The 20344-nt window shown below is 42.1% G+C and overlaps 1 long non-coding RNA gene across 1 annotated transcript in view; it reads right to left on the reverse strand.

The window, feature by feature from the left end:
- Positions 1-5756: 5756 nt before the first annotated feature.
- Positions 5757-20344, reverse strand: part of LOC127444258 (uncharacterized) — a 29868-nt gene continuing 15280 nt past the window's right edge. Inside the window, exon 3 of the long non-coding RNA XR_007897792.1 lies at positions 5757-6617. This is a non-coding gene — a long non-coding RNA (uncharacterized LOC127444258). The remainder of the gene's footprint in view (positions 6618-20344) is intronic.

The following is a 20344-nucleotide window of genomic DNA, read 5'->3' on the forward strand; positions in this document are numbered from 1 at the left end:
GCTGTTCCGCATCAAGCTGATGCTGGGGAAGGGGAGGTGTCATTCTCCCCCGCCCTTAGGGAATTCCCAGTAGGGGATTTCTTGCTAGAGCAGTCGCGAGACGAAACCCTAAAGCACGCGTTTGACCAAATGAAAGTGATTGATGGTCAATGTCTCCAGCCGGGCATCGAACTCACATATCCATATTTTTAAATTATAAATGATTGGTTGTATATAGTGACACAGGACACTCGGACAAATTAAAATACTACCCAGTTGTTGATATCAAAGCGCTGTCGGGAAATGTTATTCTAGGCGACTCATAATCCGATGGCAGGTCACTTGGAACAGGGGAAAACACTAAGCTGTCTCATGGCCAGTTTCTATTTGCTGGGAATTCACGGGGATGTTCGCAGGTGGTGTGCGGCATGCCGTGAATGTCAGCTGGTGAATCCGCCGGCTGCTCCAAAAGCACCATTGCACCCCCTTCCATTGATCGAGGTTCCTTTCGAACTAATTGGCATGGACCTCGTCAGGCCATTAGAACGGACAGCACGAGGGACATCGCTTTGCGGATAGGGACGGGGCACGTCAGATTTACCGCCTTTACAACCATGGAGAGAGGCGGTCCCCGTATCCTTGGCAACAGTTGTTCCGGAGAGGGAGGAGCTCGGACCGGAGGTGAATCTAAAAGCCAATCAGTTCACACTGGTCCCTCGTGGAGACCACCTCCCGCCGTCACAATGTACGGAGGTTGCCAGGTTGCAAAATAATTTCTCTGACGTGTTCTCACCTCTCCCTGGATGCACTAATCTCATAAAACACCACATCGAGACAACCTCAGGGATGGTGGTACATAGTCGTCTCTACCGCTTACCCGAACATAAGAAACAGGTAGTATGGGAAGAATTTAAGGCCATGCTCGATATGGGGGTAATAGAAGAATCCCACAGTGATTGGGCCAGCCCAGTGGTTCTGGTACCTAGGAGCGATGGCTCATCCAGTTCTGTATGGATTATAGGAAAGATAACGCGGTGTCGAAATTTGATGCTTATCCAATGCCTTGTGTTGACAAACTGCTCGATCGGTTGGGCACGGCTCGCTTATATTCAACATTGGATTTAACAAAGGGATATTGGCAGATCCCTTTAATGCCGATGTCCCGTGAAAAAATGGCCTTCTCCCCACTGTTTGGTTTATACCAATTTGTGACCATTCCGTTTGGTTTATTTGGGGCCCGGCTAAGTTTCAGCATCTTATGGACAGGGTCCTCGGTCCGCACACTGTGTATGTTGTGGCCTATTTGGATGATATCATTATTTATAGTAATGACTGGAAGCAGCACATGCAGCATCTGGGGGCTATTCTGAGTTTGCTGTGACGAGCGGGACTCACAGAAAACCCGAAGAAGTGTGCAATTGGGCGGGTGGAGGTATGGTATCTGAGTTTCCACTTGGGTCATGGTCAGGTGCAGCTCCAAATTGATAAAACTGCAGTGATTGCGACCTGACCGAGACCCAAGACCAAAAAGGAGGTGAGACAGTTCCTGGGCCAGGCTAGCTATTATCAAATGTTTGTGCTTAATTATTCAGATGTCACCAGCCCACTGACTGATCTCACTAAAAAGGGAGCTCCAGACCCAGTCCAGTGAACGGAGCTGTGCCAACAAGCATTCACGAAAATAAAAGCTGCACTTTGTTGTGGGCCGCTTCTGCATTCCCCTGACTTCTCTCTCCCTTTTATTTTGCAGACGGACGCATCGGACAGGGGGCTGGGTGTGGTACTGTCCCAAGTGGTGAAGGGGAAGGAGCGCCCAGTGCTGTACATTAATCAGAAGCTCTCTATGAGAGAGACGAAGTACAGCACCATAGAGAAGGAGTGCTTGGCCATCAAGTGAGCTGTCCTCACTCTCCGCTACCATTTGTTGGAATGAGCATTCATCCTCAGTTTGGACCATGCCCTGCTCCAATGGCTCCACCACATGAAGGATGCCAATGCCCAGATCACCCGTTGGTATCTGGCACTCCAGCCATTTAAGTTCAAGTTGGTCCACAGGCCGGGGGCACAGATGGTTGTCGGGGGGGGTGGTGGGGGGGAATGGTGCAGGTCAGTCAGTTCCCCCGGGTTGAGTCGGGCGGTTGGGGTATGTGGAGGCGAGGCCATGGTCGAGTGTTCATCTGGGGAGAGAGGAAGTGGTAAGAGTTTTCACATGAGATGAATTGCTGGTATTGGCTGTTTCTTTGTTCGCAGTGAGAGACAGGAGAAATAAAAAGGGGCCAGACCTCAGAGTGAGAAAGAGAGAGCCCAGCCGAAGCTACGAGTGTGTTGGCAGCTGCCAGTCTCACAATATATAGCATTTTAGTGTTTTGTGTGAAGCTTTACCATTACACAGTTGTCCCACTACAGAACAGACACACACATACACACACAAACAAACACATAATGCTGTTGATAACTGCCTCATGATAGAATGACACATTTTATCTGATGACATCAGCATGTCATCCCCCCAAAGTTCAATTATCCTAGTAACACATGCCCAGTGATCACTCTGTTTGTGTTTGTTAGAAATATGTAAATATTGGTAACTTCTGGTTCCACTGAAGCTCAATGACTGATGTTTACTTTATATTTTGGGGTCCTCACATCAGCCTGAAGCTGCAAATGAGCTGATGCTGGCCTTAAGCTTCATTCTAGAAGAATTCCAAAACCATTATCTACATGTTTAATTGTGTAACATCCTTGTGTATTTAAACAGATCTTTGCAGAAGCTTTGCCTGGCAAAAACACACAAACAGAAAGGCCACACAGGTAAATAAATAAAGAATGAACAAACGAATGAATGAAACAAAGAAAGAAAGAAAGAAAAAAGGTCATTTTGTGGAGCTTTGTGTCGTCAAAACATCATTAGCATTATTGAATTATTGTGCTTCTATGAAACTTTCGGCACACATGTCAATGCATACTCTTCAGGACTTGAACTCCAATCCTTTGCATCAAAAGTGCAATGCTCTAACAGTTGAGCTACCACCAGACACAGTTAAAAACAGATGGACCACTGGTATTAAAATGAATGGGAGAAATTGGAACAGGAGTTCCCACCTAATAGGTAAACAAGCCAATCATCTTTTGTATACAGAGAGCAGCTGTCAATCAACTCAGAGATGTGCATGTGCATTAACTGGTATCCACAGAAATAGCTGCCCAGCCTGCCCAGGAGCATTTCAAAGATGGTCGCCAAGTGAACTGACTTGCCTTGAAAGGGTCTTTGCTAGAGCGCAATTTATTACACATATAAGCTTGTAAATGTACAGTTGATGGTTATAAAATTGTAAATGCAAACATTAAAATGTAGTGTTTAAATGTCATAAGATAGCAGGGAACAGGTCGAGAGGGTATTTATGAACTGATAATCTACCATTTTACTCATGATTTGTGTGAAAGGGAATAAAAGTCATTGTTGTTTTAGTGCCTCTAGTGTTCATTCCACCAGGAAACTGCTGCGATACATTCAACGAGTCATGTAAAAATAATTTAGCAAAAATTAAGGTATAGCAACGTGATTCTATGACACCAGGTTGCAGCAAAAGAGAAACTGCAAATTTGCTTTGATATCGTAATTGTTTAGTGTATTAATGAGTCATGACATTATAGTCCTATATTTGTTTCTGTAATTGAAAGGTTCATAATGAACTCACTGTAAATAAATAGGAATCAGTGTATTCACACTGAGCTCTCTAATACTCAAAAACAATGTAAAAAAAAAGAGAGAAAGGATATGTAGGGATGACCACATGAGTATCTGTGTGAGAGGATATTTTAGTGTCAGATGACTTCATATCACCCATATGGTGTTTGGTCATACCCACATGCTGTGAATCCAGAGCTTTTTTTTCACATTACACATTTCCATTGTGACACAGCATGTTCTAACTTTGGATACCAGGGGACTTGAGATTGGAAGCTCTTGTGTTCTACAGCATGACTGCATTTGATCAGCAGTAATTTGTTGGGATGTTGTCCTTCAGTTTACAGCCTGCAGATGCAACAACAAGCGCAGGTAGAATTGCAGCTTTGTTTTAAATAAGTCACTAGTGAATTTGAGCTCTAGTATGTCTTTAACATGTAGCTTTTACAGTGGCTCAGAATCAGAACCAGTGTCCATGCCACATACATACTCCACAAACTATGTTAGGATGTTCAAAAATCTATACAGTAGTCCTGTACATTTCTTTCTCTCTCACGCATACAGACACAGACATGTACACAATGCATATGCTATAGCTCCCTGTTATATGATGTATGTAGCTCAGATAGTTTTTTGGTGTGTGCTATTCTTTATGACTATATTCATGTGTGTGTGTGTGTGTGTGTGTGTGTGTGTGTGTGTGTACATGTTTATACTACATCCTGGGGACCAAATGTCCCCACAAGGATAGTAAAACCTGAGATCACCTACCTTGTGGGGCCCAGCCAGCAGTCCACACAAGGGAAATGGCTTATTAAACATACTAAACTATGTTTTTTTGAAAATGCAAAAATGCAAAAAGGTTTCTGTGAGGGTTAGGTTCAGGGGCAGAGTTAGAGGATAGAAATTATCGTTAGATCTGTAATAAAATCCATAAAATGCATGGAAGTCTATGGAGAGTCCCCACAATGATATAAAAACAAGTTTGTGTGTGTGTGTGTGTGTGTGTGTGTGTGTGTGTGTGTGTGTGTGTGTGGGAGGGTGTATGGTATGAGGAACAGGCACTTACTTGATGTCAGCTTCACTCACAGCATTTCATTGACATCCAGTATTGTCAGCCAATGATTACACCATTTCATTGTTCCCTGCAAAGCTACAAACCGTATTCAGAAAAGAAACATTGCCCAACACATAAACCTAACCATCTATACTCACACCAGGCATCTGCACACAGACAAAATCTCTCAAATACAGAACAGAACACATACACTTCCTACTGCTTACACTCATACACCCCACACACACCGTCCAGAATATGAGACAAAGTGTTTATAAATTACACAAAATAAAAACAAATCAGCTGGGTGTATGCATCACTCTATGTGACACAATATTGGTGTTATAAAAGTAATGATCTGCACATTGTAACTTTTATAAATTTTTTATATTTTTAAGTAATCATCCCTGCTCTGATAAATAAATGTGCTAAGCCAATATGAAATAATTAAAGACAGATGGATTGACAGGTAAATGGATAACTAGATAGATGAATGGGTGTTTGGATGAAACAGAGGCTAGTATACAAATTAGTGGAAACATATTGGGCACCATGTTAACATAAAGGTATATGAATGAGTAATAGCAGGCCAGTAGACCAACAGACCACCTTAGGATAAGATAATACTTTGTTAATTCATAAATAAATAAAACACACACACACACACACACACACACACACACACACACACACACACACACACACACACATATATATATATATAATAAAGTTCATGAGTCAATGTAAATTAATTATTACAACAGAAGCATTTCTGTAATACAGGAAATCATTTCTCATTCTTTTCAGAGAAATTTAAAGTGATAAGCACGATTTCTCAAAACAAACTTACAATTCTCAATACAGAGTGTTTTGTTAGAGTAGATAATAGATCTGTACTAAACAGATAACTTTACAATTTCAATTTTTTCCCCACAGTTACACACAGTTTTAAGAATTCTATGCAATAAAATTCTAAAAAAAACAAAAAAACAGGATTGCTTAATCCAAGAAAAAAATAAATAATTGAATGCATCAGATAATAATGACCAGTTTGTAATTTTGAAAAAGAGTCATGAGAAATTAAGTCAAAACCTCCTCCCCAGTGAAAATACACCATTTATTAAAAGAGCTTGTGAGTAAGTACACTACAACACTGCAGTGGTAATCTACAATTGTACCTCAAGGAGCTATTTCTACTTGATCAAACCCTTAAAATTGAGATTTGAGCAGTCAGTCAGCAGCAGCAAGGGGGCTGGACAGTATGGGAAAGTGCATCTAATAGAACTTTAAGATGGGCTGACCTGTGGAAGATACCCCAGGGCAGCCTAAGTTTTCTAATAAGATCCACCTATGACACTCTTCCAAGCCCTGAAAATTTGTCTCTGTGGTATGATAAAGAGGAGAGTTGTCCCCTATGCAAGGCCCCAAGAGCAAATCTGCAGCACATGTTGGCCGGGTGCAAGACCACCTTGGCACAAGGACAGGACAGGTGGCGGCATGATCAGGTTCTGCAAAAACTGGCAGAGATCCTAGAGGTGTGTAGGATTATGGCCAACAAAGGCCATCATGCTCCTTAGAGGAAATACATTGAGTTTGTTAAAAAGGGAGGTGCCACACAAGGCAAGGTCAGTCCTGGCACATGGAAGTGATTGGTCAATGGTGGTCGACTTTGGCCAGCAGCTAAAATTTCCTTCTGAGATTGCCATACCTTTTTAAGGCTGCACATAGTGTTTTAGTCGGCATCAGCTAGGAAAGTCATAATGACTGGAGGCAGCCTGTGAGGAAGAAGCTGAAATATGCTGATCTGGCCGCCGAGTGCAGGGAAAATGGATGGAGGGCTGCCACTTACCCTGTGGAGGTCGGGTGTCGAGGGTTTATTGGAACATGCAGCACCTGTTGAAAAACATTGGTATCTTTAGATCAGCGTTGAAGAAGTCTCTGAAGGAAATGGCAGAAGCAGCAGAAAAAGGAACCTTCTGGCTATGGTTAAGAAGGAAGGATGAAGGGGGGCCTGGGTAGCTCAGCAAGTAAAGATGCTGACTACCACACCTGAAGTCACAAGTTCGAATCCAGGGTGTGCAGAGTGACTCCAGTCAGGCTTCCTAAGCAACCAATTGGCCTGGTTGCTAGGGTGGGTAGGGTCACATTGGGTTAACCTCCTCGTGGTCGCTATAATGTGGTTCTTGCTCACGGTGGGGCGTGTGTTGAGTTTTGCGTGGATGCTGTGGAGAATAGCATGAGCTTCCACACACGCTAGGTAACGTGCTCAACAAGCCATGTCATAAGATGCACAGATTGAGTGTCTCAGATGTGGAGGCAACTGAGATTCATACTCTGCCACCCGGATTGAGGTGAGTCACTATGCCACCATGAGGGCTTAGAGTGCATTGGGAATTGGGCATGCCAAAATTGGGGAGAAAAGGGGAGAAAATCAAAAAAAAAAAAAGAAGAAGGAAGGATGAAAAGTGGAGTGTGCAGAAGTGAGAAAGTAGGAATTGGGAAGAACTGCGATATGTGGTGAGGTAGCATGTAGAAGAGGAAAGAGGCGGGGAGGAATTATTTCCGCTGACCCACTCTGTCCTTATCTGGGGGTTTCTGGAGATGGATTGAGTAGGGGAGCAAAACCAGGCCAAGCTAGGCATTGGAGGAGTGGCTGATGCAGTCTCCCGGCTCACCTCGCTATGTCATTTTCCTACTTAATCTGTTACAGGATTGGTTTAAGGATAGGTACTGGATGGGTGGTAGACACTGTATGGGTGGTAGGCAGAAAAGAGGCCTTTATAAAAAAAAAATTATCCCCTTTTCTCCCAGTTTGGAATGCCCAATTCCCACTACTTAGTAGGTCCTTATGGTGGCGTGGTTTCTCACCTCAATCCGGGTGGTGGAGTTGCCTCCGCTTGTGAGACTGTCAATTCACACACAATTATCACGTGGCTCGTTGTGCGTGACACCGCGGAGACTCCGCATGTGGAAGCTCATGCTACTCTCCGCGATCCACACACAAGTTACCGCACACCCCATTGAGAACGAGAACCACTAATCATAACCATGAGGAGGTTACCCCATATGACTCTACCTTCCCTAGCAACCAAGCCAGTTTTGTTGCTTAGGAGACCTGGCTGGAGTTATGTTAGCCTTATAGTCACCATTTACTTTCACTGTATGATTTTTTCCTCCATATTTTAACAGGGAATGGTGACTGAGACTGTCAGTCCCTAATATTCTGTCTAACATCTTTTGGGTTCCACAAAATACAGAAAGTCACAAAGGTTTGGACAACATGAGGGTGGGGAAATGATGACAGAATATTAATTTATGGCTGAATTATCACTTTAAGGACACTTCTCAAATTTGGACAAATCTGTCAATTTGAAGAGAAGTTTGGAAACCAGTTACTAGTCATTATAACGGACAAACACGTGAACAATATTCCACGGGTCCAATCATTTATAATGCTGAATAAAACAAAGCAAGATCATGCTTTATTACTCTCTACCTTTGCTATTTCACATCTTTCCTGTATGGAAGTCCTGTATGGATTCTTAGTTCAGTGTAGTTACAATATTTTCAGTGTAGAAAGTATTTAGATCATTAGTTCTGTACAGTAAGGGTAAACTGCGCCTTATCTCTGTGTTTGGAAGTGTATTAGGCTTATTTAAGTTCAGAACTTGTTCTCTGTTGTCCATGAGAAAAACGCACCACGACAAATTTGCTGTGAGTGTGTCCAGTTCGTGAAGAATCGTTCTTTTGAACCAGTTCTTTTTAGTGAACGAGTTGAACCAGTTCACCAAATCGGACTGAATCAACAGTTTGCATCTCGAGTCAACACTGATCCACAAGTTACTCTATCTTAACCTGTCTCTCAGACGTGCATGACTCTCCGACTTGAAATGAGCCGATAACCGGGAGTAATATGATCCTAGAACTGGGGATTTCTGCTTTTCCTAACTTTACTTTGCAATGAACCACTCTAACTAGTTCACAAATCAGACTGAATGCTCCTGTCACAACAGTTCTCGAGTCAACAGTACAATGAGTTGCCCGCAACAGTTCTCGAGTCAGCAGTACACTGAACTGAGAATCGCCTCTTTCAGAGGTGTCCGACATACTGAGAACTGATGAGCTACTGATACTGAGCATACGTGTGATTAAGGGATGAAATGTATGTTTCTCGTGTATTTTGCTGAACAGTAGAAATTATAATTAATAAAACATACTGGAAATATGTTTGACTTGATTGTATTACCGTTTTATCAACGTATGAAGATGATCCAGTCAACAGTTCTCGAGTCAACAGTACACTGATCCAGGGACAGCAGCTCTCGAGTCAACAGTACACTGATCCTGGAACAGCAGCTCTCGAGTCAACAGTACATTGAGTCGTTTGCAGCAGTTCTCGAGTCAACAGTACACTGATCTGGGGACAGCAGCTCTCGCATCAACAGTAGGCTAAATTGAGTCGATCACAGCAGTTTGCGAGTCACCAATACACTGAACTGAGAATCGGTCTGACATTATACTGAGAACTGCTGATTAGTGAGCTCCTGATGAGAATGCGTGAACCATGGACCTGAATGAGGTTGCGAAAAGTTTCAGTTGAGAATTGTGCATGCAGATTATTTTTGAAGCTGTTATGTGCTGGTCTGGATCATGGTTTTTGTAAAAAAGGTGTGTTGATTAAGACTAGTTTAATCTCTTTATATGCTTTAGACACGTAGAACATCCACATTTGTATATCAGTGTCAGTGTTGGGTGCTTTAGGTGACAAACTTTAATGTAGGATGTATTGAAAGATCACTGGATAAAACACTGACAATAAACACCCTTATTATTATAATTTAATAAAATAAAATCTAATAATCAGCCATATGCGCTTACATATGGCTTTATTGAATGTGTTTGAGCGTGTATTCAACGATGCTGGGGTATTAGCATTATGTACAGTGATGTCATTACGTGATGACATAAAAGAACTGATGAATAATTTTTTTGAACTGGTTCACTGAAACAAACCAACCCAAAGAACCGGTTTGAAGAAAAGAATCGGACTTCCCATCACTAACCTGCATGCACACGATGGGCAGAGCAAAAGGCATTTACACTTAACGCGGATGTTACATGGATTTATATATAGTGGGCACTGATATAAGCACTGATAAAAAATGTATACTTAGAAACTGAGGTCATAAGAGCTCATGTAGTTACAGAATCACCCTAAAAATGACCATGACCATGACACAGACAAGCTTAAGTTATGACAATCGCCAAAACTCACCTTAATGAGTTTTCTTAAGTTGGAGCTGCAATTCTAATCTTAAAAAATCTGCTTGTCTTGGTATAAAACGAAAGCATTGCATGACGAAAGAAAGTGTTTGTTTTGAGTGCTTGCTGCTGCTGCAGTGGTGCACCCGAGTGACAGAGCACAACTGTAAAGTTCCGCTGTCGTAAAAGTCCAATTAAAAAATCAGTCAATAAATTACACATTTATTAAAACTTATTTAAAGGTGCAATATGTAATAATTTCCATGTGATATTCGCCCTTATTTTTTTGCCAATGTGTGAATGGCTTGTAACACAACTTAAAGAGCACCTATTATGGTTTTTAAATGTGCCTAATTTTGTTTTAAAGGTCTCATACAATAGATTTACATGCATCCAAGGTCAAAAAACACTTTAATTTGCTCATAATTTAAATTGCAGCATTACCTTTTTATTCCCGGTGTCAAAAACGACTCGTTCAATGATCTGTTCTAAAGGATTCATTCTAAACTCCTCCTTTCAGAGAGCCTACTCTGCTCTGCTTGGTCGGATGTCCCAGTCTGTTGTGATTGGTCTACCGCTTAGTGTAGTGTTTGAGGGCGGGTCAAAGCTGTTCGCGAGCAGCCAATGAAGACCAGAGGTGGGGTTTTTTGTTAACAAATTACGAAGGTTAGTACAGGAAGTAAATCTGGAATTACTAACGACTCGTTTCAGGTGTTCAGAATCGGTTCTTTCGTTTGGGAGTCAGTAACTCCATTTGTCGTGCACTTTGATTTTTGAAACTTTGCAGACTTTTTTAACAGCTATTGATAAAGCTGGCTAGCTAGCTAACGCCGACATAGGCTGTCGTATAAATGCAGTCAATGTATCATGCAAAGAAAAGTGATTACTTCAAACTACAGTCTCGCAAAGTCAGACCTATATCCACACTTTGTTTTAGTCCTGTTCCAGCACTGGAGAATCAAATATAATATACAGTCTCAAAGTTTGTAGTAATCAAAAATCATAACTGTGTAATTTTAATTATGCTACCTCATCTGTCAGCATGATGCCGGTGAATCAAATTGTCTCTTTGTACGTTACATCACTGTTTTGGTCGATGCTCGCTCGCTCGTGTCCTTATGGAGTGTGTGCACGAGCACGAGCACGAGCACGAGCAACAGGTAGCTGGCTGCAGTTCACTTAAAGGCCACAGGTGTCATTAATAACAAGGGTTTCTGAATCTTACATACTGCACCTTTAATAAAAACCAGTAATGTAACAAAAGGAACATCACCCATTGTAACAAAGTATAAGTAAAAAAAAAATCAATAGAAATGTACTTGAGTAAGAGTAAAAAGTACCCGCTATTAAACCTACTCTTAAAATTACATTTTCTCCAAAAATGTACTCAAGTAATAGTAACTGAGTAAATGTAGCTTGTTACTACCCACCTCTGAACATAGGGTAGATCTGCTCATGGTGGGGGGGGGGGGGGTGGTTTTGAACCCTGGTTGTATGGTATGTCTCAACGAGAAAGGAGGAATGTCTTGATGAGAAAGCAAGAACGAAAGGCAGTCGAAAGGATCCGAGGTCCAGCTGCAGGGAGTGGCAGGGAGAGACATCCCTGACTGCTGCCCCACCACCAGGAGATGTTCCTGGATTAATGGGGCGAAACATCCGTGATAGGTGGGTCCTGGCTGATGACCCCGTAGCTGGACAACTGAAGGCAATGGCAGAGGTGCAACAGGCAGTAATGCCCAGCAGGTTTAGACATCTACCTGTGCATCTGAGTAGTCATGTTTATTCAGACATGCTAAATAATACTATTTTTGACTTGATGTTAAGCAAATTTTTTCAGTACATTAAGCAAATTTTTTAAGCAACAAAACTTTTCAGTGCACTGTATCAAAGTCTTTCTAGCAAGTCAGTCCACTGTCTGCCATCTTTGGAACGCTCTTGGGAGGCTATTTCCAGTTATGCCAGTGCAGCTCTTATCTACTTGAATGGAGAAAGACCAAATTCTCAAAAACGGTTGGTCAAGATTACGATAAAAGAACATATTTCAAATCAGCAGTAAAATCCGCTAATATTGGAATCATAAAATGTGATTCTTTACTTCATATTACGCTAAAAAAAAAATTATATCCTGGCTTATATAGCTAATGCACATGTGCTTTCTAAAGTTGATTGATAGGTGATGTCTGTATCTAAAAAGTGATTGGCTCTTTTTTTTTTTCTCCTCTTTTCTCCCCAATTTGGAATGCCCAATTCCCAATGCACTCTGGGGTGCATGTTGGGCGCTCAGAGCTCCTTGTTTGAGCGTTCCAGTTTCACCCATTCATTTTAATAGAAGTGGCCCATCTCTACTAAATAATCTATATAGAGAGGTTTTAATACAAAAAACATTATAAGTGGACTTTTTTTTTTTTTTTTTTTTTTTTTTTTGCTTTCACAGTGTTGTGTTACATTAATTTTTGTTATATCAGTAATGCATCTTCTAAAATTTCCAATCTGCAAACATACAAAAATAAATAAATAAAAAAAAAAACAGGAATCCTGCATATCATTTCTTTGGCAGGATATTCCTACAGGTTTTAGAATGGAGCCTTCAGAACCACAGCGACATGAAGGAATATCCAGCACTGGAGGACACATCACTGATCTGTGATGTATATGAAAGTATTTTAAATAAATTATTAAACTGTTAAAACAGCATGTCAATTGTTTACATATAAAAAATACATTTGAGAAAAGGGTGTTGTTACATTTCTGTAACTGAGTGTCCATCATAAAAGGAATTCGACACCGGTCTTATAAATGGTCAGAAATCTATAAATCTCGAAACTCAGTTTGGCAGTTCTGTGACTAGAAATCATGAGGGATTCACAGGTGCCAAAACCACTGTTTCTCAATACAACAAAAATTGAAATTGTGTTGCAAGTACAGTGTCTTGAAATGAAACACTTTGTTTTAGTACAAACAAAAACAGTTCAGCCTGTTCAAATAAATATATTGGAACTCTGGAAGAAATTTGAAAACTACATTTGCTTTACAAAAATGCTTGAATCGTTGATTTGGAGGTACTTTTTGAATGCACTTATGCATGAAGTAATATTGTACCTGCATCCATAGAAGTGTTGTAGCTTGTGTTATTGTGGATAGTGTGTGCATATGCCTTCCTTGATCTGTTTTGATTCTTGCACCAATGTCTTGATACCAATTCACAGGTGCTACTTTACACAGATTGTTGGTGATAGAACAGCAATATTGAAAAACAACACTACTTAACAATATTAATGACTCAACCTATATGTTACAAAAAACACAAAGCTAACTTCAGGTCCTTATGCAGCAAAGCATTTGGTAGCAAATTACGTTGCGATGTTTGGGCCCCCTGTTAAAAATGATCATTATTAATAAACGTGAACATAATAATGATTGCATATTCAATAAGAGACAATAACAAAAAAAAAAATAAAAAATAAGTTTGAAAAGTGTTTTAAAATAACTTAAAGCATTTAATAGAAATACAGAATCTACCCAATAAATGAACATATACATTTTAGAATTTATGCATTTGGCAGATTTACAGGGCATTCATTTTGTCTGTTTGTGTGTTCCCTGGGAATTGAACCAATGATCTTGTTGTTGCTATTGCCATGCTCTACTAACTGAGCAACAGAATGTTTGATCATATCATTTTAGTGAGTTGGGACTGTGTTTCTTACAGAAATATTGGATTTTAAAGTTTTAAATGTTGATTTAAGTAGATAATACCTGAAGGCAAAACAAAACCAGATTTTTCCACTATACAAAAGCATTAAAATAGAACAGATTTTATACAGGTGGAAAACTGATAGCTTGGCCCATAATTCATAGAGGTCCAGGCTTTAAAACTCTCTATTTTTCTTTTTTCAGTTGTAAGAATTGCCACAGGTAAGACCATGGATGGCTTGTCATCGAGTAGGTCAGTGTTAGGATGGTTTCTATAAAACAAACTATAGCATTTTGTTATGGACAAAACAGTATCCTAAACACATTTAAAATCTCTAATCAATACTTGTTATAATAAAACTAAGTAGACTTCCCATTTTATAGTTTTAATATGAATCTATAAACATTTCTGTCAAATAATACCTGTTACTACAGTTGGCGTTACTCCAGTTATGGCACACACTATGTTTTCTCGTCTTTTCCTTGTCAGCGCTATTTAGAATGTCAGGTCTCTGTCTGACCTTATGAGATGTTTGACATTCTCCACAGTGCTTCAAAGTAAAACAATACAGCTTTAATTCAGGTTTATTTGGTCAGTTTTGTGCTCTGCACTATCCATTTAAACCTGGTTAATTATGCCATGCTGTGCAAATGGGAAGCACATTTAGTGCTTAAAAAGTACTTCTGAGGATAAACCACTGTTCCCTGTCTGTCACTCACTCGATGTTGTGTCGATGTAGTGACACTAGGGGTCACTCTTGGGAGCCTGAAACATCTTTGCATACCACTCCCCTGAACATATGGGTATAAAAGGAGCTGGTATGCAACCACTCATTCAGATTTTCTCTTCGGAGCCGAACAGTCATGCTCACTGAGCTGAATTCCCACGGCTGTTCATTCACCTCTGCTGGATCTGACGGCGCATTTCAGCAGCTTCTCCCCCCTCTGCACTGGTGCACTGCAGAGAACGCCCCTGGGTGCTTCGGCATAAATAAAAGAGTATATTCTAAAAAAAAGAGTATATTTCTCTAAAAGAGAGGCACACACGGAATGTCTTTTTAAAGATGCGTCTTTTTAAAGATGCCTTTCCGTTTGTGTGTTATTCCTGGATGCGCTCGTTATCTCTCGCCTTCTGACGGTCACGATCGCTGTCTTTCGTGTCTGGGCGCTGCCCACATGGAGACAGCATTTGTGGACTGGTCATGTACTCATTGCGAGAACATGTCCATGATAACAATGCGGACGTGGCTTGCCTTTGTAAGAAAGCAAGCCACCCCAGCGGCTCCCCGCCCCGGTCCTTCTACCCACGGGTATGAGGCCAGCGCGGCTAGCACTGGGGGTGATTTCGGGACCCCAATGGGACCACCTCCACTGGGTATCCCCCCATGGACCTCCCATTCCCCAGCACGCTCGTCTGCCCCGATTGGGCTTCCGGATGAGTCCGCCAGCTCATCTCACGGTGAGTTCGACCTCTTATTCTGAGTCAGCGAAGGTGATGAGCTGTCGAGCACAGCATCGGAGAGCGGGCTCGTCCAGTCGGACGCGGAAGCCTCAGCTGGGCTCCTCCCCTCGGGTGCGTTCGCCCAGTCACAGGCTGACGCGGAGATGATGATTTCCTCCGAGCCCTGTGGCAGATGAGTTTGCGGAGAAACTTGCTGCCGGCTCAGTACATGTGCTAACTAAGCCCTGTACTGGTGTAGGTGCTCCGCATGTGTTGGTTCCCCATAGGTAACCCCATGCAATTGTACCATGTTTGTAGAAACTCCTCCCCCATAGGGTAGGACCTACCATGGGACTTCACCACATGACATACTTCCGACAAAGCTTGGCAAGACCATGTGACGTATTTCCACTCAACCTGATGGAGGGAATGAGACGTTGTGTCCCTCCTGCCACAATGCTGGACTACCCGCTGAAATGGCTGGGACCTTGTCTCAGCTCCTCTGCACAAAACCTGAATGAGTGGTTGCATACCAGCTCCTTTTATACCAGTATGTTCGGGGGAGTGGTATGCAAATACCACTCGCCAATTTTCATTGGCCTTTTATCAAAGACCAGAGGTGTTTCAGGCTCCCAAGAGTGACCCCTAGTGTCACTACATCGACACCAACGTCTTGTTCCCTCCATCAGGGAATGGAGGTTACACAAGTAACCAGGACGAACATCTTAAGGGGGATCCCACACACTAGACTAGATCATCTTTTAATATCAAGTAAGAGCAGTCTTCATTTTAGCTAACCAGTGCGAAGTGGCCATTTTTCACAAAATCATGCAGGATAAGACTACTATTTCTGCTGGGCCCCCTGTCTGTCGAGGACCCTTAGAATCATCCTAATTTCTCCAACACTTTACGGTGCCCCTGTTTGTAGGTCAGCAAGGGGGTGGGTTGTTGGGGTGAGGGGGCATTGATCAAATGATGTCTTGACAACCAAAATCGACTCATGGCTTATAATCATTTTAACACACAAGCATTAGGACATTTGAAAGTCACAGTGAATTTATTTATATAAGGGTAATTTTTCTCGACATGCCACAATGCATGAAGGTGCAACTGAGATTCTGAACAAAATTATTTCTATTAATGACATAAGAAAACAAAGCTGTTAGAAGCAATATATATGAGAAAAAGCTGATTTTTCTGACATTTCCTTTTTTATTAATGAAATATGCTCAAATATCTATTTATTTATTTTTATTGGTTTCATGGAAATTATATGGCATGAAAAGTGAAAGGCGCTGGGAAAGCAGTGCTGGAAGGAGGGGGCAGTTTTGGATAAAACTCAAAACTCAATATTAAGAAACAGAGTTAAAAGACAACTCCCTCTGGCTAACATACTCCTCCACTTCACCACTTCTGTTTCTCTCTATATACATATTTTTCATTCTGTTTTCCCCTCTTTCTCTTGCCCCCACCCCATTAATAGTTTGAGTTATGTTTTTTGGACAGAATTATTATTTGAGCTCTAGAACGCAGAAAAGCAACAAATCACTCAGGAACTCTCCTGTTCCCTCTCTGCCTCTAGAGAATGTGCTGGTAGCAATCAAACTAGTGCAACCCATTAAGAGATTTCACAGCTGTCAATGATGTATAGTGTAAAAAGTTCGATCTTTTCTCTCTGGACTCTTTCAGAAGAGCTGTTAAGTGTGTTCAGTGTACTATTCAAGTTGTGTGCATTTATATGTGTGCAGTTCAAACAGTTTATGTAGCTGTGTTTGGGCTGTGCCCATCTTCATTTATGGCTTACAAAAACATAATCAAATATGTGAAATCTCCATAACATATACAGTATTTTACAATATACTAAACATTGTGATGTATAAAAAACAGGCCAGTATCATCAAAGTAGAGGCACACATTTGGACATCAAATTTTTTTGCCAGGCACTAGCCTTAACTTATTCAAATGGAATAAGCTACGGCTAAAGGCTAAAGTATGCTTTGGTTTTCCATGTACTGCTATGTCTTGCGCTCTGCACAAGTGATGTAAATGTCATTATCAATAGAGTCTGTAAAGACAGTCCGCGTGGAGCACATAAAGAGTATCACATAGCAGTGACTAAATGTGCACTAGACGTAACTGCATATGTAAAAATGAACCATTATTTATGTTGTTTTAGCGCTAAACAACAAAAGTTCTCACATGAACACGCAAGCCACTCTGAACAAGCATCTCTCATATTGCTCATGAACATGCAATGGACGTCAAGATATTCAATGAAAAATGACCTAAACACCTAAAACCAACCATATGCCTTCAGAAGACTTGCAATATGATGAACACAAATCATAATAAATACTTTTGATGAATTATCGATAATTTTTAAGCTTTAAAGTGAGGCACTACCCAATTCCGTTGTACTGAAAAGATGGATTCATTAAAAGATCTTCTGTGTTCAGCATTAGAAAGAAAGTGATACAGGTTTGGACCGACATTGGGGTGAGTAAATTATGACAGAGTTTTCATGTTTGGATGAACTTTTCTTTTAACATCTTGAAAAGTCATGTTGTTTCTAGAGCCTTTGCCAATAGTTGTTAATTAGTTTGATGTCTCACTGACTTCAGTGTGCTATTGAACACTGGCTTCGAGGGACTCATTCCAACACAATCAGACACATTATACCATACCGTTTCAAATTGTAATGAAAGCTCTGTTGAAAGGGGTCATGACATGCATTTTTTTTTTTTTTTTTTTTTTTTGCATTTATTGTCTTCCTTGAGGTTCAGTTCTAATTTTAGTAGTTTATTTTGCACAAAAACAGTTATAATGTAGTATTACATGACCTGTTTCTATGCTGTCTTTGGCCCTATGTCTGAAATGCTTGGTTTTCTATGTACTTCACCTTTAAGACACGCCCACTGTTATGGTGACTAACATCTTTAAAGAGTAAACACCATCGCACCATTACAAGTTTGGAACTGTATTTTTGAAGAATGAAAGAATGAAAACTTGCAAGCGATTTATGAAATCCTCTAAAAGCACTCAGGTCCAGGCAATCATTGATATGAACATATGAACATACAGTATGTCCCAATTTTTGTGAAGCAAACAATCAAACTACAACAGTTGTCAACAGCTGACACTATTTAAACAGTGCAAATAATACAAGCTACGAATGTTGAGGGTTAATAAATGTGTTTTCAGCTGTAGGGAAAGTGCTATAAGGGATGGTTGGCCTGGGGATTCCCGTTTGATCTTCCGGCTTCAATGTACATCCTGTGTCAGGAAATTGTGATGGGGAATCACCTTCGAATGATTTGGCAGTAGACCAGGGAAGGGGGTCTCCCTCGATAAATTTGCAGCTTACATACATGAAAATAGCTGCCCTGATGCATTCATTTCAGCCAAAATGTGGGACGTCATGGCTAATAAAAGACAAATGAGAAACCAGGCAGCCTTACTACCATATACTTCACCACTGTTTTTCGTTGCGCTCTAGGTTCTTCTGCCATATTAAAATAATTTAATCTCAAATCAATATTATGTGAGGAATATTTCTTCGGTAAGTAATGTAATAAGCATGATCTCCACTTTGGAGTCATGATCATGGTTTGTTTTGTGATTAAAAACAGCTAACAATACAATTCCTACATATAAAATGAACACACTTTGGATGGTTATGATCGCTGTCTTTCGTGTCTGGGCGCGACACACAGGGAGGCAGAGTTCGTGGATGGTTCATGTTCTCACTTCGAGAACATGACCATGGCAACGTTGCCTCGGTTCTTCTACCTACGGGTATGAGGTCAGCGCGGCCAGCACTGGGGGCGATTTGGGGACTCCAATGGGATCGCCTCCGCCAGGTATCCCCCCGCGGACCTCCCATTCTCCCATGCACGCTCATCTGCCCCAGTCGGGCTTCCGGATGAGTCCGCCGGCTCGTCTCATGGCGAGTCCGGCCTCTTGTTCGGAGCCTGCGAAGATGATGAGCTCTCGAGCGCAGCATCGAAGAGTGGGCTTGTCCAGTCAGACATAGAAGCCTCAGCTTGGCTACCCCCTCGGGGACGATTGCCCAGTCACAGGCTGATGCAGAGATGACGGACATGCTTTCCTGGGCAGCAGCGAGCGTCGGGCTAGAGTGGAACCCTTCGCTCTCCCCTGAACTGTCGTGGCTCGATGATTGGTTCCTGGGCTCACGGCGCTGCTCAAAGCAGCCACGCCCCGCTCCAGTGCCTTTCTTCCCGGAAGTGCACGAGGAGCTGATGAAATCGTGGGGGGCACCTTTTACTGCCCGGCCCTGATTTCTCAGTTCCCCCGCCCTCACTACCCTCGATGGCAGGTCGGCCAGGGGCTATATGGCGATTCCCCCGGTGGATAAGGTGCTCACGGTGCACCTATGCCCGCAGAGCGCCGCTCTGGACGTATCACGCCCAGGACATGCCACCCCCAGTAGAGCTACGAGCCCATTCTACCAGGGGTGTAGCGGCCTCCTGGACCCTGGCCAGGGGTGCCTCTCTAACAGACATTTGCAGAGCAGGAGGCTGGGCAACACCCAACACCTTTGTAAGGTTCTACAACCTCCAGGTGGAACCGGTATCGTTCCAGTTAGTGGCACGCAATACAAGCAGATAAGCCTGGGATAGCCGGCCGGGTTTATCGCTTGCACATAGTGCCTTCCACCTCTTTTGAGCTGAAGACATGCGCCATTAATTCCCAGTAGTGTTCACAAACTATGTTCCCTGGTTGACTTCCTCCGAGCCCTGTGGCAGTCGAGTTTTCGGAGAGACTCGCTGCCGGCCCAGTACACGTGCTAACTAAGAGCCCTGTTCTGGGGTAGGTGCTCCGCATGTGGCAGTTCCCTGTAAAGTAACACCATGCGATGTATATCTTCTGCTAATTCATTTCCCTGTTGGCAAACTGTGTCTTCCTTGGGCAGAGCCCCTCTGTCCCAGTCTCCATGTTTGTAGTAACTCATCCCCCGTTGGGTAGGATCTACCTTGAGATCTCCACTTGCTCGTCAAGACCATGTGACATATTTTTTCCACTTAAAAACCCCCCTCTCTTTGGGCGAGGTGTGGTCTCCGCGGTGTCCTCCCCTTGGGAGGGACACCCCCCGACTAGACCTGGCGGCCCAGTCGGATAATCCCCCTTCTTTTTTAGGGAGTGGAAAAAAAGAAAGGGAAAAGAGGCCATGACTGGGTTAGCCTGTCTCTATCTTTTGGATAGT

Source organism: Myxocyprinus asiaticus, chromosome 1, assembly GCF_019703515.2.
Source record: "Myxocyprinus asiaticus isolate MX2 ecotype Aquarium Trade chromosome 1, UBuf_Myxa_2, whole genome shotgun sequence".
In the NCBI taxonomy this organism is placed as follows: Eukaryota; Metazoa; Chordata; class Actinopteri; order Cypriniformes; family Catostomidae; genus Myxocyprinus; species Myxocyprinus asiaticus.